We start from the raw sequence: 14,525 nt of genomic DNA on the forward strand, positions 1-14,525 counted from the left end.
ACGTTTTCAGGTTGGCCAAAGAGTTAGAAATTGTCTACTGCTGCAATATTAAACTTCATCTAAATCTCCTTCTAGAGTTCTCGATTAACCAGATTTAAATCCACGGCGTGTTTTGAATGCGGCGCTTTAGCGCAAATGTGCAGCTGTCATATTTGCTGACGTTATGCAGTGCAACAGTGCTGAAATCTCAACAGAATACTTTGTTCATCTGGAGAAATTTCATACCATAAAGAGTTGTGCCTCAAGAGAAAAGAGAGTAATAAGTTGATACTTCTGATAATGCACATGATGATATTCATATGAATGCATATGATTTTTTTTGTGTGAATACCTCTCCCACCCCCAAAAACAAAAAAAGAAAGAAAAAAAAATCTCATATGTTAAACATCTGTCTCTTTATCACAAGATGGCATCACTACTGATGTGTAATGTAATTAAGATCTAAAGAATACTCTGGCAATTACCTGTCTAATGGGCCGTTTATCAGCTCTCGTTCTCCAAGCTGTCTGTTTTCTTTTTTTTGCTGGCTGGCTCATCGAGAGGCAAGCAGATGTATATGAAATTGCTCCCAGTGTACAACAGAGAAAAGATCGCTCAGTGAGACAGTTTCGCACAGAGTCCTGACGGCCGTGGGTCCCTTCACCGTCCCCGTCGCTTGGACTCGCTATCAGAGTTGGAAGAAGAGAAAGATCAGACATTTCTGAAGTAGAAATTGATTAGTTCATAGAGCAAAAAAAAAAAAAAAAAGACCAGGCCCACTGCCTATTTCTGTCACTCTGACATCAATGGTAAATCGAGGGCACCCTAAGCAGCAAGAGCATTGCCTGGAACATGAAACAATCCATATTCAGTTATGCAGTGGTGTGGGCGGTAGGTTACCTTTTTCCATCACCGGTGACACCTGAAAGACACCCTGCAGTGTTGCACTGACAACACTTATGAACCCGGTTGCCTCCCTGTGTGGCAAAGTCAGGGTTGAGCGACATCATGTCTTGTTGTCTTTTTGCTCCAGTGGGTGGTGCGGACTGATTGTGCCACAGCGGGACGTACCTATATATGCGCAATGTGCATTTGTGTGTGAAGATAGGGAGGTTTGCCACATTGAACTGTAGAGTCGTGGAGTTTGAGGGAAGCAAAGTTTGACAGTGATATTAGAAACGGCAAAGGACTGGAGGAGTAAAGCGTTTACGCTGCCTCCTGTTGATTTGGTCTTCTGTATGCACTGGAATCTCAAGTGGGTTCTTAGTGTCTCTGAAACAATGGCTGTTTAAAGAGTAAGGAACAGTTCTGTCAACAGTTTTTCCACATTTTGTCAGACTATGGAATAACGGTCAGGTGTTATTAGCCATGTTGTTTGTTTTCATCCAAAGCCAGTAACTGTTTTTTTCAGAAACGTACTCGCACACAGTCGTTAAATTTGGCAAAACCACACAAGGGCTTTCGAAGGAAGAATGACTCGGATTATTTTCTTGATGGAAATCTGCTAAGAAAAAATGACTAAACGAAAAGATAGAAAACAATGTACCCAAAGAAAATGGGAAACTGGATTCTTTCTTTTAATGAGAGACCCATTTTATGTTTTGCATCTATGATGGGTTTTCTATTTTATTAAAATGTTGCATATCTAGTTTACACCTTGGTAGTTAAGGCTAAAAAGTTTTATTGTTATTATTCTTGTTGAGACCAGGACATTGTTATTCAAACCGAGAACCCACATTTTTCCATTGGCCATCAAATTAAGTTTTCAAATTACCTTAATTTGAACTTTAAGTTCAAATGAAGTTTTCTTTTCCCTTCACTGTAATGCAGCGCTTTTTGGCGTAACACAAAATATCCCAGTGAGATAAACTAAAGTTGATCTTGTTCAAGGACTAGGAGTACTTTTGAGGGGCCTGTAGGTGACTCTAGCCTTTAGCCTGTAGTCTTGATTCAAAAACCTAAATCCAGCTTATGCTAGACAGGAATTTTTATTTGCAGAGTGCCCTAGTGTGCCATATAAACTCTGCAGCAAATCCACAAGAAGTGCAGCACTGATGTGTATCACAAAAGAAAAGTGATATCCTAATGGAGACAGTAAAGTTGTGAAATGATTATATTTTAACTTGAAAAGCACTGAAAAGGGAACAATTGAAAGTATCGTCCACAAATAATAGTGAAACAAGAACAGTAAAGCAGGCTGGTAGTTGCTAAAGAGAGCAGCCAGATATTTTTTTCCGCCACTCTTGGCTTAACTTCTATCTTTTTGCAGGAAATCCAGCAATATTGTTGTAGCAATATTGTAGCAAACGGAACATCTGTTTTATATTTCACTTGAAGGGAGATTATGGCCTAAAATCACTTAAACCTCCAGGAAATTATGTTTGTACATGAAGTGGATCTGTTTCTCACCGTCTACACAGAGCAAGAGAGATTCTTTCATAACTAATAATTGAATTGCTCTAAATGAAAGGGCCATTGCTGAGATTTAATAACAACCGGTGTTCGAAGTAGGCCTGTAATTCACAGCCCTCATTACCTCAGAAGGGGAAAGAAAACATTTCAACTTTAAACGCATTTTGACACGTTTGGTTAGGTAACCTTTTGAATAAAACATAGCTTTGTGTCGAAGATAATTTAAATGAAAAGCTAATGTTTATTCAAATGGTTGCACAGCCATAAGAATGAGCCTATATTTTACAGTGATAAATAATGCATCATTTAAAAATTGCATCAGAGATCCTTCTCAAAGTACAAGCACAACACTTTTGACGGAAACCTGCCGCAGCGGCAGCTTACTTTCATGCGAGACAGATCCTCAGTGGGACTTTTTTTTTCTTCTTTCTTGCATGTATTTTTCATTTGTTGAATTACTGACCAAGCAGATCAAAGGATAAAAATGTTTCACCTAACAGCTTCTGGTTATGAACAATTACATGTTTAGGTCACAACTTAAATAGAAGATTACTCTAATCAATCCTGTCTATGCGTAGGAGAGGTTGTTTAATAATTCATAGTCTGTCAACAATTACTGAATTGAAAAGTTAAACAAGTCCTCCCATCATACTGTCGAGATCATCATGTTAACAGGTTCAAGGAGGTTGTTTGTTCTCATTAATTAGTGCTTTATGAATGGCTGATGTACAACAAATATAAAATAAATGCAGGAGAAAGATGTCATCGAACACATATAAATGTCCTAAACATGAGAGCTGATTTCTGTTTTGACTGTAATTAAATATCATTGATGAAACTGTAACAACGGTGGATATGAAACTTTTTATGTAAAGTAACACTATTTAAAAAAATACTGAGTTGTCCAGGTTTGATATCCAACATCTTAAAAACAACAAAAAGAAACATTTATGTCCTCTGGCACTGTTGGATAAAGGATGCAATTTGATTATGCTTTAAATTTTTTTGTTGCTGATTGTTTTATTTTTGATTTTTTTTAAGCTGCATAGATTGGAATTATGATTAGGATTGTTAGACGTTAAAGCTAAAAATGGATGCCTTACTCATAAACCTCAACAATTAAACAGTTTTTAAAATTTATTTAGAAGATTTATCTAATTAAATCTTTTTCTTTTTTTTTCTAATCTTAAGTATCTTGTTTCCAGTCAGAGGGAAACCAGCTTTTGATTTTGCTTCAATGTCTTCCTGGCACAAGTAGATATATTCCAGGTTAATTGAGCAACACTTTTTCTTTTTCCAGAAGTACGACTGACAGATGCAATGTGATGCAATGTGATGATCTGAAGGACCTTTTAATGTATTTAGCTACTTTAAGATTAAATACTTAAATATTTTTTGAGCTAAAAAATATGTTCTTCATCAAGATGCAAATCCTCCTAGTGGTTTAGAGAGAGGGCTCCTACTGTTTTCCATCACAGCCAGGCCTTTTGACTATAACTCAGCTGAAAGTCCCTCTGCTCTCTCTGCCTCATCATGGCAATGGTGATGCTCATTATAGTAAACCTCCATCCTCATGTCTTGCTGGGCGAATATAAGTGATCAGTTGTAGTTTTCAACTTTGGCTGCTGAGTCAGCATTTAGATTTTATCGCTAACTTCCACCTGTTTATATGCGCGCGCGCGCACACACGCACGCACGCACACACGCACGCACGCACGCACGCACGCACACACACACACCAGGCTCGTCTCCACAACTACTCTTATGAGCAGGGTCTTAACTTTTTAAGTAAGGCCCAGGATTGAACAACCGCTCTGGACAAACTACCAGTCGGCCGCTGCTTGAGCAGCTATTGTGCAATCGTGGTGCCACATATGTGTAAATAACAATTTTTACGTTCTTTTTCTTTTGAGTCATTCTTAAGGAGATAAAACGGTCTCATAATTCACAAATGCACAGAATGAAGTTGCCAGCAGGTCTAACAGAGCTAGCCAAAACACATGCACTGGCGTTCACGGTGTCTGCGCAAGCGCGCAAGATGCAGAGAGTCATTAAGTCATCAGCAGAATATTTTTCAGATGAATTAGAGGTGAGACTGCGAGCCAACATCAGCGTCTGACCTCACAAATGTGCTTCTGGAAGAATGGTCAAAACGTCTGTGAACACAACTTGTGGAAAACGATCCCTGAAGGGTTGAAGCTTTTACAGCTTCAAAGGGTGGACTTACATTACAGTATATGAAACCTTGCGGATTAAGATGTCGCTCAATTTTAACCTTCTGAGGCAGGAAAGGGGAATATTTTTGGCAATATAGTGCATATGTGCGATTGTAGGATTGTGATCAGTGGAGCAATGTTGCATAGTTACATGAACATTGTTAAGGTTCACAACTGTGTCTGAGGCAGCTGTACATTTGCTTCAATGTGTGTGTGTGTGTGTGTGCGTGTGCGTGTGCGTGTGTGTGTGTGTGTGTGTGTGTGTGCGTGTGTGTGTGTGTGTGTGTGTGTGTGTGTGTGTGTGTAGGCTAGAGCCCAGAAAACCCCACTTTGTTCGTATAGATTCATCAGTGGGTGGTGGTTCATTAATTCAATTGCCCTCTGTGGTGCATCATATTAGTGGTTGTCAGATTATAGCTCTTAATTGATTGATTCATTTTTATTAGTCGTGTAATGAAATTACCTATTGACAAGCCATGCAGACCGGTTCTGATCGATACATACTGGTAGTGGGTAGGATTTCAGCAAACAGCTGGGTTTTTTTGGCTGCAGTCTTTTTTTCCCCCCCTTTTATTTTCAAATATGGGCTGTAGACATACACAGAGTAATTTGAGAAGATAAGTTTTCACAGCAATAATAATGTGTTCATCAAGAAACGCATCGTTATTTGTCCAGTAACAAATAACAAATTGTACTTGTTAAAAAGTCTGATTGTGATCTATTGAACAAGTTGTCTGAAGAACATATGCCAATTTATTTTGTCACAATTTTGGGTGATCAATAAAATACCGGTTGATGTGAATAAATTAGACGGTGGGATATCACTCCATAAAGATTTTTTCTAAATAACATTTAGATGACGTTTATTATTTTAGAATTTTACATTTTCAATAAGCTGCATTCATTCTGTTTCTGGTCCATAATTAAAACTAACACTTCATTAAAACACCTTCAGATTTTATTTCTGCTTCCAGTCTTTTTTGTGTTAACACCTGCCATCAATTGTTGTGCATCTGATAAACCAGAAGTCAGACACAGCTGTAGATTTTCTTGACTATCCTTATTTACACCTCTAACTGGAGCTATAGTTTGCAGAGGGGTTACTAAGGATCAAACTGATCTAATTTCACAAGTCTACTACAACATAAAAACAATCTATTTGGAAAATAGCAGGGTAAACACAGTCATCAATAAATGTGGGACAACAAGGATGTTAGGAAAAATTGCACATTTCTCCAGAAATATTAAAAAAAGCAAGAGTTGTCAGGGAGGGTGTCGAGAGAAACTGCAACGTACTGCCTTTGGTTAAAATGTGGCCACAGTTTCTCATTTCCAGCACATCTTCAGACTAAAGAGTGGAATTGTTCAAATAAAACATCCTGGGCTGACTAAAATATCCCCCAAACCTAAAAGCCAAAAGGAGACCACGCCTACAAGGAAAGATGGTGATGAGGGTTACAGGTTAGGTTACTTTCTAAAGGTGGAATTGAGGTTTTATTTTGTCAAGGTTGGATAAATTATGGGCCGTTCCTAATGCAAGCCAGTCCTGACCAAAAACCTCCAGGTCTATGTCGAACGCTAAAGTGGAGAGACCTTTAATTTTTTTTAACAACAATATAATCACTCTGAGGAAAAGCTGGCATTTCGAATTGGGCTGGTCATATTTCAGAACTCAGTGTGTAGAACGTAGAGTTTTGACTTTTTTAATTATAAAGAAATCATACTTTAACCAGCATTTCATCAGGAGTGTCTCCTCCGAATTGTGCTATAAATGATTTTATGAAATCCTACCGAGTGATTTACCCATCAGTTGTATGTATTAAACATCACTACAAAATACAGATTTATTACAAATCTGTTTTTTCCCCCATACCTGGAAAATAAAATGTCATCTACCTCAGGGTAGGCATCTCAAATAGACTAAACATCATATTCTCACATCCCACCTTTAAAGTCAGAGGATGCAGTTTTATTCCATGACCATCTAACCTCCATGCTGTTTTCTTAATTGAGAGCAGCATGTAGCTGCTTGCACAAACACTTGTGCATGTTGTATTTTAAGCAGCCTCTATGTTAATTCAAGTAGAATCTCCCCTCTTGTCGCTCTCTGGTTTATTTTTACACCGTCTTACTTTGCTGCGGGGGTCTGCTAATAGGAACCTTGCCTGAGGCTCTTCATCTCACACACAGAATATCACCGGGCCATGATATGCACAACAAAACTGACCTTTTTCATTAGCTTTGCTCTCCTCTTTACAAGAACGCGCAAGAAGAATAGTGGTGGATATTTCTTGTATCTTGTCATGATGAAAACAAATTGGTTAATAATAATAAGGAATGGGGTGAGGCTGTGTTCTCTCCTGTAGGCCATGGACAGGACATTATCAGCACCAGAATGCAAGTTTTTTTTAATTTTTTATGCTGCAGTCTGACCTGGTTGCAAATCAATCGCAGACACAAATTATGAGTGCTACTCGAGAGGGCATTTGGCTTTCTAGTACGTGTTGCAGGGGATTGCTTGTGTCAGTTCCTCAGCAGTGTCATGTAGTTTAGGTTTAGAATGGTGACAGCACATGAGGGAAAGCAGCCCAGCAAGAAACATTGGCTATGAGGACCTTGTTTAATGTGCTTGACACTTTCCGTGCGGGGGAACTTGCTTTTCTCTTTGTGGCAGAACTGATCTCCACCGCCCATAGCTCAGTGTTCCTTCTCGTTCAGGCTCTACTCCATCAGCTGGCATTTGTGAGCAGTTCCCTCTCCGGCCCCACATCTCTGTTTTCCTTCTCAACTTGAACCCTTTACACTTCTCTGCTAGTGTTTTGTATGTCCCCAATGTCCCTATTTTAATATTTCTAAAATTTGGGGGGGTTGTCCTTTGTAGTTTAAATGCTATTTAATGACTTTATCAATTTATTCTTTGTATTGTCTTTATGAAAGTGTCAAACAAAAGTATTAATACTATTTTTCCATTTTGTGGGGGAAATGGTAGGTCAGCAACTAAGCTACCAACACATGTCCATCAACTTATTTTTATTTTCATTTATTTATACAAATAGACTCAGTAAGAGCCAAGTTGAAATTACAAGAGAAACCTGTTTTGATGAAACAAACAAAAACAAAATGCAAACAGTAACAAAATTCAACTCAATTAAATAGCATAATAAAATATGAGCTAAAAACAAGAGAAAGCTTCCTCTTCTTGTCTTAAAATAAATGAATAAATAAATAATTGTGCCAAATGAATCAAAGTGTTTTCCACTTTGATTCTGCTCCATCTTACTCTGATTTAGCAGAGTAAAAAAATGCTTCCCCCCCCCAAAAAGTTGCACCTTTAATTAACCTAAACAACTATGCTGATGAAAACAAGTTATAAGTAAATGAAAACACTAAGTATAAAAATGGGAACCTCAACATTATTTTTCGTTTTCTATTTTTAATTTCTCATTGTAATAAGTACTTTAGTGTCATTTCAGTTATTTGGTGCGATTCCACATACAACCGCTAGGGGGGAGGTTCTATCACATTGGTGGCGTAGAGAAGGTTGGGCACACAGAAGAAGAAGAAATCTTCCTGTTAGATGCTAAAGGAAGCGCTTCGTGTGTCTCATCTTTTCTATATCACAGGTCATTAAAAATGTGTTTTGACACATATGTACTAGTATCCTTTAAGAGTTGAAAATGTTATTGAATCGATAGTCAACTAGTGAGTCAGGTTATACAGTTTGTGATTAGTGTTGAGTGGAAAACGGCATATTTCTGGAGGCTAATTATTGCTAATGCTAGCGAACTCTGTGTTGAGCTAGCTAAGAAACACCTGAAGGACTACTGGATGAACTTTGAACTTATTGTATTTTGCACTTTTAAGAACGGTTCTCGTACAAAAGCTTATGAAATTTAGTAAGTAGTAAGTAATGGCTCCCTATGTGTGAAGCTTAGTAAAGAGACACAGCATTAAAGGAGCATTACACCTTTTTCACTTTTCTATTTTGAGTAGAGGTTTTTGTGTAAGAGATAAAATATTGTTGTTCTGTTAAAACACACAGTTAAAAGCTAAAATCCTTAAATATTTAAGTATATTTTTATTTGTGCAGAATAAAAATGGCAAAAGCTATTAAAAATAGTTAAAAGTAAATTCATATATTTTTATTTTGTTCTGAACATAAAAGGTCTGAGATGAAGGAACATTTCAATGATACGTGTTTGAGTTAAAGCACTAACCAAAAAAAAAAAAACCCTAACATGGTTTAGAGAATTAAAAGCCATCTATGAATAGATTTTGTCATTTGGTAAAATTAATCATGATAAATGGAGCACGTTAAAAGAATTTTGGTTCAACTTAAAGGGATATTATGGTAATTTGTGATGTACTAAATCTCAGATCTAGCTGTTGGTATTACAATGTATCGCTCTGAAAAGTGGTGATGGTATCTGTGCAACATGGGCAGGGAAACTGTTCAAAGTTAGAGATGCTACTAAATACTTCAAACTGCAGTGGACCAAACTTAAAACTAATTGAGATTCTTAATCAACAGACACTCTCCATCCAATCTTTGGATTGCTATTTTGCAAAGAATTGAAAGTAATTCAGTCAGAAAAGCTGATAGAAACTTTTACATCTGTAGCTGTATTAAAAGGTGATACTACTAAGAATATATGTGCATGCCACAACCTTGAGATTATTTTTAAAGATTTTGAAAACCATGTATCATTTTCATTCCACTTCCTAATTATGTCCCACTTTGTGTTGGTCTGTCGTATAACATTAAAATAAGACAAATTATTATCTCTAGTTGTAATATGACAAAATGGGAACAAGCCTGAGAGTTATGAATACTTTTGCAATGCGCTATTTTTCTGTTCAAAAAACATGCAACACATACTTTATGCTGAGAAAAAATGCAAAGATTCAATATATATTTGTCTCACAGGAAGTGAGTTAAAGCTGGAAGTTGATGTTGGAGTAAACTACCCGCATGGTTACAGAATACATTATCGTGTAGTTTGTCATGGGAATAACTGGCCTGTTTATGAGTCTGCTGGTATGCATATAGACTGGATTTGCACACGATTGGCTATACGGTCCACCTTACACACTGACAGCCAGTGTCTAGAGGAAAGAGAAGAGAAGTTTGATAGCAGACTTGGAGCTGAAAGCAAGTGCATCCAGCATCATTTATTTTTCAGTGTTTTTTGTTCATCCATGTTTAGCATTGCATCACTCCTGTTTGTTTCCATGTCCTCCAGAATGAGAGAGAGAGAGAGAGACAAGACTACCTTGGAGCCCGGAGCCATGATGCGGAGCTTTGCATGCCTGCTTACATCTCTCACTATCCCCTCAACCAGCCATGGCAGCTGTGTCTGTAAAGAAAATGCCATGTGAGCCTGCATTCTGAGATCTAAAGACTTTTAGCTTTAAGCTTTTAGCTGCGTCAAGACCTGGACCTAATTGTTTCAGTCAGGCTTCTGAAAAGATCACCTGCTTTGGTTTTTCTTTTTTTTTTTGAGAGTTCATTATTTTATTTCGTTGAGTGTACTCAAATCACAATGTTCCAAATGAAAGCAGCGTGAGGATCCATGCCATTTTGCTATTCGAAACCAATTTCTTCAAGTGTTGGACAAGGTAGTACATTTCACAAAAGACATTTTATCCATCTAACAAGTAATCTGAGAAATACTTGAATCACTCTTTTTTTTTTTTTTTTTTTCAGCAAAGCACCACTCCTGCTTTTATGTCTTTAGCCATGCCATGTTATCAACAGCTTCATTTCAAAGGGGGTGGGGGGAGCAATTAAAATTGTAATAACTAATTTTATTAAAAGATGATTGAATCTTGCTAATACTTGTGCTCCAATTAAAAAGCAATATCGCAAGTAACGTGGTTTCAAAGATGTCCCACACAATCGTCAAATGCTCCACTGTACATTGTCAGTTGCATGTAAGGAGGAGGTGTACAATTTAAACCAGATGTTTGCATACAAATCTTATCAGTCTTTTTTTCATTTACATTGACTCATATTTAACTTTTCCGGTTTTAGATCAGCTAGAATGACTAAAGTCTTCTTCTATGCCTGAACAGTCTATATTCACCTGATCATACATATGATTGTAATAAACTGATAGCTGAAGCAGATTTTGGGAACAAGATTGATGAGTTTTATTTTTGCCTCATCTGAACATTGAATGTTCATCTAGAACTCTTTTAGTTTGTTCTTACAGAAATCTGCAGATTAGAATATTACAAATATGTCAGTTAATGGTTATTAATATTCATATTGAATATTGAGTTCAGTACAAATTTTTATATTGATGCATCCCTACTAGCCTTTAGAATTCACCATAGTTTTAATGTAACCATTCCACCCTAATACAAAAACTATTTAAATGGAGGATTAAAAGTATAAACTTCCTTTGCAACCCTTCTAACAAGTAAACCTCTAAGTAGAACTAAATATTTAGTGTTTGCTTTCATTTTTGACTGATGATCAAAGATGTTTGTCATGTCTGAGTTTATCCCTTATCTCATTGCTGTCTCTTTCTGTTTCATCAGCTGAACAGTCCAAAATTGGCATTAAATCTTAGTAAAATGTAGCTTGAATCGACACAGTGTAAAGTATTTATTTTCATCCACAATATGCCGGGATATATATATATATATTTTTTTGATTTAGCTGTAAATTCATAGTGACTAGATAAGGTCATTTTGGTATTTTAGCTACTGATCATGACTTAGCTAATGCATTGTCACTGTAAATGCTTTACTTTTAGTACCTTTTTATCTTGAAATCTCTCCTCTGTACTTATTTAAGTACAACAGACCTTTTACTTTGGGTGTCCTGAATTTAAGAATGACCCCAGACACTTACCCCAGAGTACCCACTTATCTTGTGTCCTAGCCCCTTAGTTTTGCTGCCTCAGGCTGTGTAACCGCCCCCCGCTTTGTCCCAGATCCCTCTTAGCAGGAAGCTTCATTCCTTCCAACTGCAGGGTCCATTAACAGATGTTCCAGTTACCAGAAATATATTGTCCATACAGTATATTGCAACACTTACAATTATTTTGTGACAGGCCAACATAAAGTCAGTGTGAAACCAAAGCCTATCCCTGGCTTTCTTTTTTCTTTTTTTCCTACGAAATGAAATCTAAAAAGTAAAAAACCTCTCTTCTGTGTTCCTTGGCCTGTGTGAAAGTGTGTGTCCACGCACGTATCCTAACAAACCTACAGAACAATTGCAAACAGATCAGATTAACTACACACAGATTGACTCATCAACCGACTTTTAAAAGACGAGGGTTACACCGAATTACTCTGGGCTTGGGGATTCATATTTGTTTTATTTTTAAAAACTTCAATTCACAGCTTTTTGCCACTCTTTGACTGTCCTTAACCACTAAAGCAGGTAGACGACCCTCAAAACAAATGCAGTGTTTCCTACACCCAAGTAGCAATGAAGCAGAGCGGTGCTGTTTATTTTTTTATACTGAAATGTCTGTCTGCTTTTTATTCACCGCTTCAGGGCACAGAAATGCTGCTTAAAGAAATAAAGAAAGGCCCCCGTGTCACAATGCAACAAATAGATTTACAGTTAACTTGCAAAAATCATCCTGTAATGGCTTCTTTCCTCCTTTGTCTTTTATGCATTCTGGTTTACGCACAGACCTCGACACTAAATGTAATAAATAGCAATAGTAAATAGTCGAGCCCACAACATTTGCACACATTTTCAGTCAGCTAAGAGGCATTGCAGCCTTCAGAGACGCATTACTGTGTGTGCCACTTCTTGTTCATGAACTCACACAAATAAATGCATTGAAGACTGGCCTGGAGGCAAAAGCGTTCACCCAAACCCTTGCGTAAGTGGGGAGAAAAAAAAAAAAGTTTAAAGTCTTCCTCCATTCATGTGCCCTTTTCCTGCAGTCTGTATTTGGCATCTGTTGAACGCCTCTCTTGATCTTGTTTCTATCGATCTACGATCTAAGGTGAAAGCGTCAGGAGTTTAAAGTCGCAAGAGTACAAAAGCGGTCCAGACACACACGCCACACACAAGACATTAAACTTTCAGAGTCAAAGCGATAAATATGCTTTTGTAGTACGAATGTCACACTGGGATCAGCCTCTGGTTTGCAAGTGAGCGTGCGTGCACTCGCACTCACGCCCACGCGGTTTTCTGCAGTCACTTTCAAAGATTCCTCTGCCTTATTGTGGGAACTTTGTCCAGGTCCTGACCGGCTGTTGTAGCTCAGGAGCTGTCTGTGGTGCTGAAATCAGCGCCATAAACATGGGAATAAATTGAAGTATTGTCCTTTGCTAAGTGCTATTAGAAACTTCTTAAATCTTCTTTTTAAGTTCCTTTGCAGTCATATTACAGGGATGCTATAAATACCACCCAGCTGAGCCAGGGCCAGAGTTTGCAAGGTACAGTCTGAGTCATAGTGCTGGTGGCAGACCCGGTATTTAATGTGATTTATCCAACTTCTCCGCATTTGGCAATATGGGACACAGTTCAAACGAAGAGCTCAGACAGAATATATCGAGACGGCTGTATGTGTGTGTGGAAAATTGTGCAGGCCCACTGATGAAGTTTGTGGATTGCACAGAGGTGTGTGTATCTCTGTGCGCACATATGCACAGACTCTTACACTATGTTGGGCATAACGCAGGATTCAAAGGGAGCCTTTGAAGTATTTTGATGTTCCCTGGCTGCTCTCTTGCCAGTTTCCTAAATAGGTCAGAGACTCTGCACTCTGCCTTCTGCGCTGTGCTAGCTGCGCGGCAGCCTGCTAGAAAGAGTCAGAGAGGGCAAGGAAAAATGATACATTTAACTCCATCTGAAATGAACTAACAGGCAAGCTGCCCTGCTCACTTTTGCTTCACGGCATTTCAGTTTCGTGGCAGTGTTTTTTTGTTTACACGATGCTCAGCAGGTGTTCCTTCACAACCTGCAGGCTGTGTACATTTCTTCGGAGGCAGAACGAGGAATGATGGACACGAAAATTGATGGGTAGAAGGCGAAGGTGAACTAAACCCTTCGACTGTGATGGCGAGAGAGAGAGTCAAAATGATACATGCAGCGTCTAGCAAAAGACTTCATAAACCCTTTCCACATGTTGTCAATTTAGGACCTTAAACTGGAATGTATTTCATACAGATTTTACTTACCAGGCAATCTCAAAGTAGCACATTAGAATGAAGTGGAATCAAAATCCATGCATTCGTTCACCTTTACATCATACCAACGCATCATGATGTAACAAATATATTACTGTTGACAGGGAAGGCAATTAGCACTGTTACAAATATGAATGGAGTAAAAATACAGGGCCATTCTAGAAGAGGAAAACCTCATGGAGGCTCCAAAATACTAGGATGCGATTCACCTTCCAGCAGGACAAAGTCTAAAGTTTCCCCCAAAGCTGTTTCAGAACGGCCCAATCAAAATCCAGACCAAAATGCAAATGAAAATCAACGCTATGGCTTGAAATTGCTTTTTAAACATGCGAATTGTTCAAAATAACTAAGCTTGGGATACTTTTAAAGATTGGAGAAAAAACACAGTTGTCCTGGTACATAAGAGATGCATACAAAGACACTTGCGATGAAAGATAGTTCTACAAAATACTGTCTCATGGTTGCCCTTTGGGGGAAATTTGTATTTGTAAAACAGAAATGAAAACTTAACATTGTCATTCACCTTCAAATTATGCACTACTTATCCTGGTTTCAAATAATAACCCAATAAAACGTTGAAAGTCCAAGTTGTATATTTAGTTTTGCAACACACTATAGATAAAGAGACAAATAATTCAACATAAGATGTGCTAGTATGAGGCAAGGCACAGATTTAGAATGTACACAAGAGGTGGTGTGGTTCTGTGGGCCGTCTGTTAATGGGGTTCTTACTGGTTTCTTACTACCAGTCCC

General features: G+C 38.0%; 1 long non-coding RNA gene across 1 annotated transcript; it reads left to right on the plus strand.

The window, feature by feature from the left end:
* Positions 1–8,166: 8,166 nt before the first annotated feature.
* Positions 8,167–10,736, plus strand: LOC111606960. The gene is made up of 2 exons (XR_002752283.1): positions 8,167–8,230; positions 9,851–10,736. It is a non-coding gene; the product is annotated as an uncharacterized LOC111606960 (long non-coding RNA).
* Positions 10,737–14,525: the final 3,789 nt, after the last annotated feature.

The sequence above is a fragment of the Xiphophorus maculatus genome, chromosome 23 (assembly GCF_002775205.1).
Source record: "Xiphophorus maculatus strain JP 163 A chromosome 23, X_maculatus-5.0-male, whole genome shotgun sequence".
Classification (NCBI taxonomy): domain Eukaryota; kingdom Metazoa; phylum Chordata; class Actinopteri; order Cyprinodontiformes; family Poeciliidae; genus Xiphophorus; species Xiphophorus maculatus.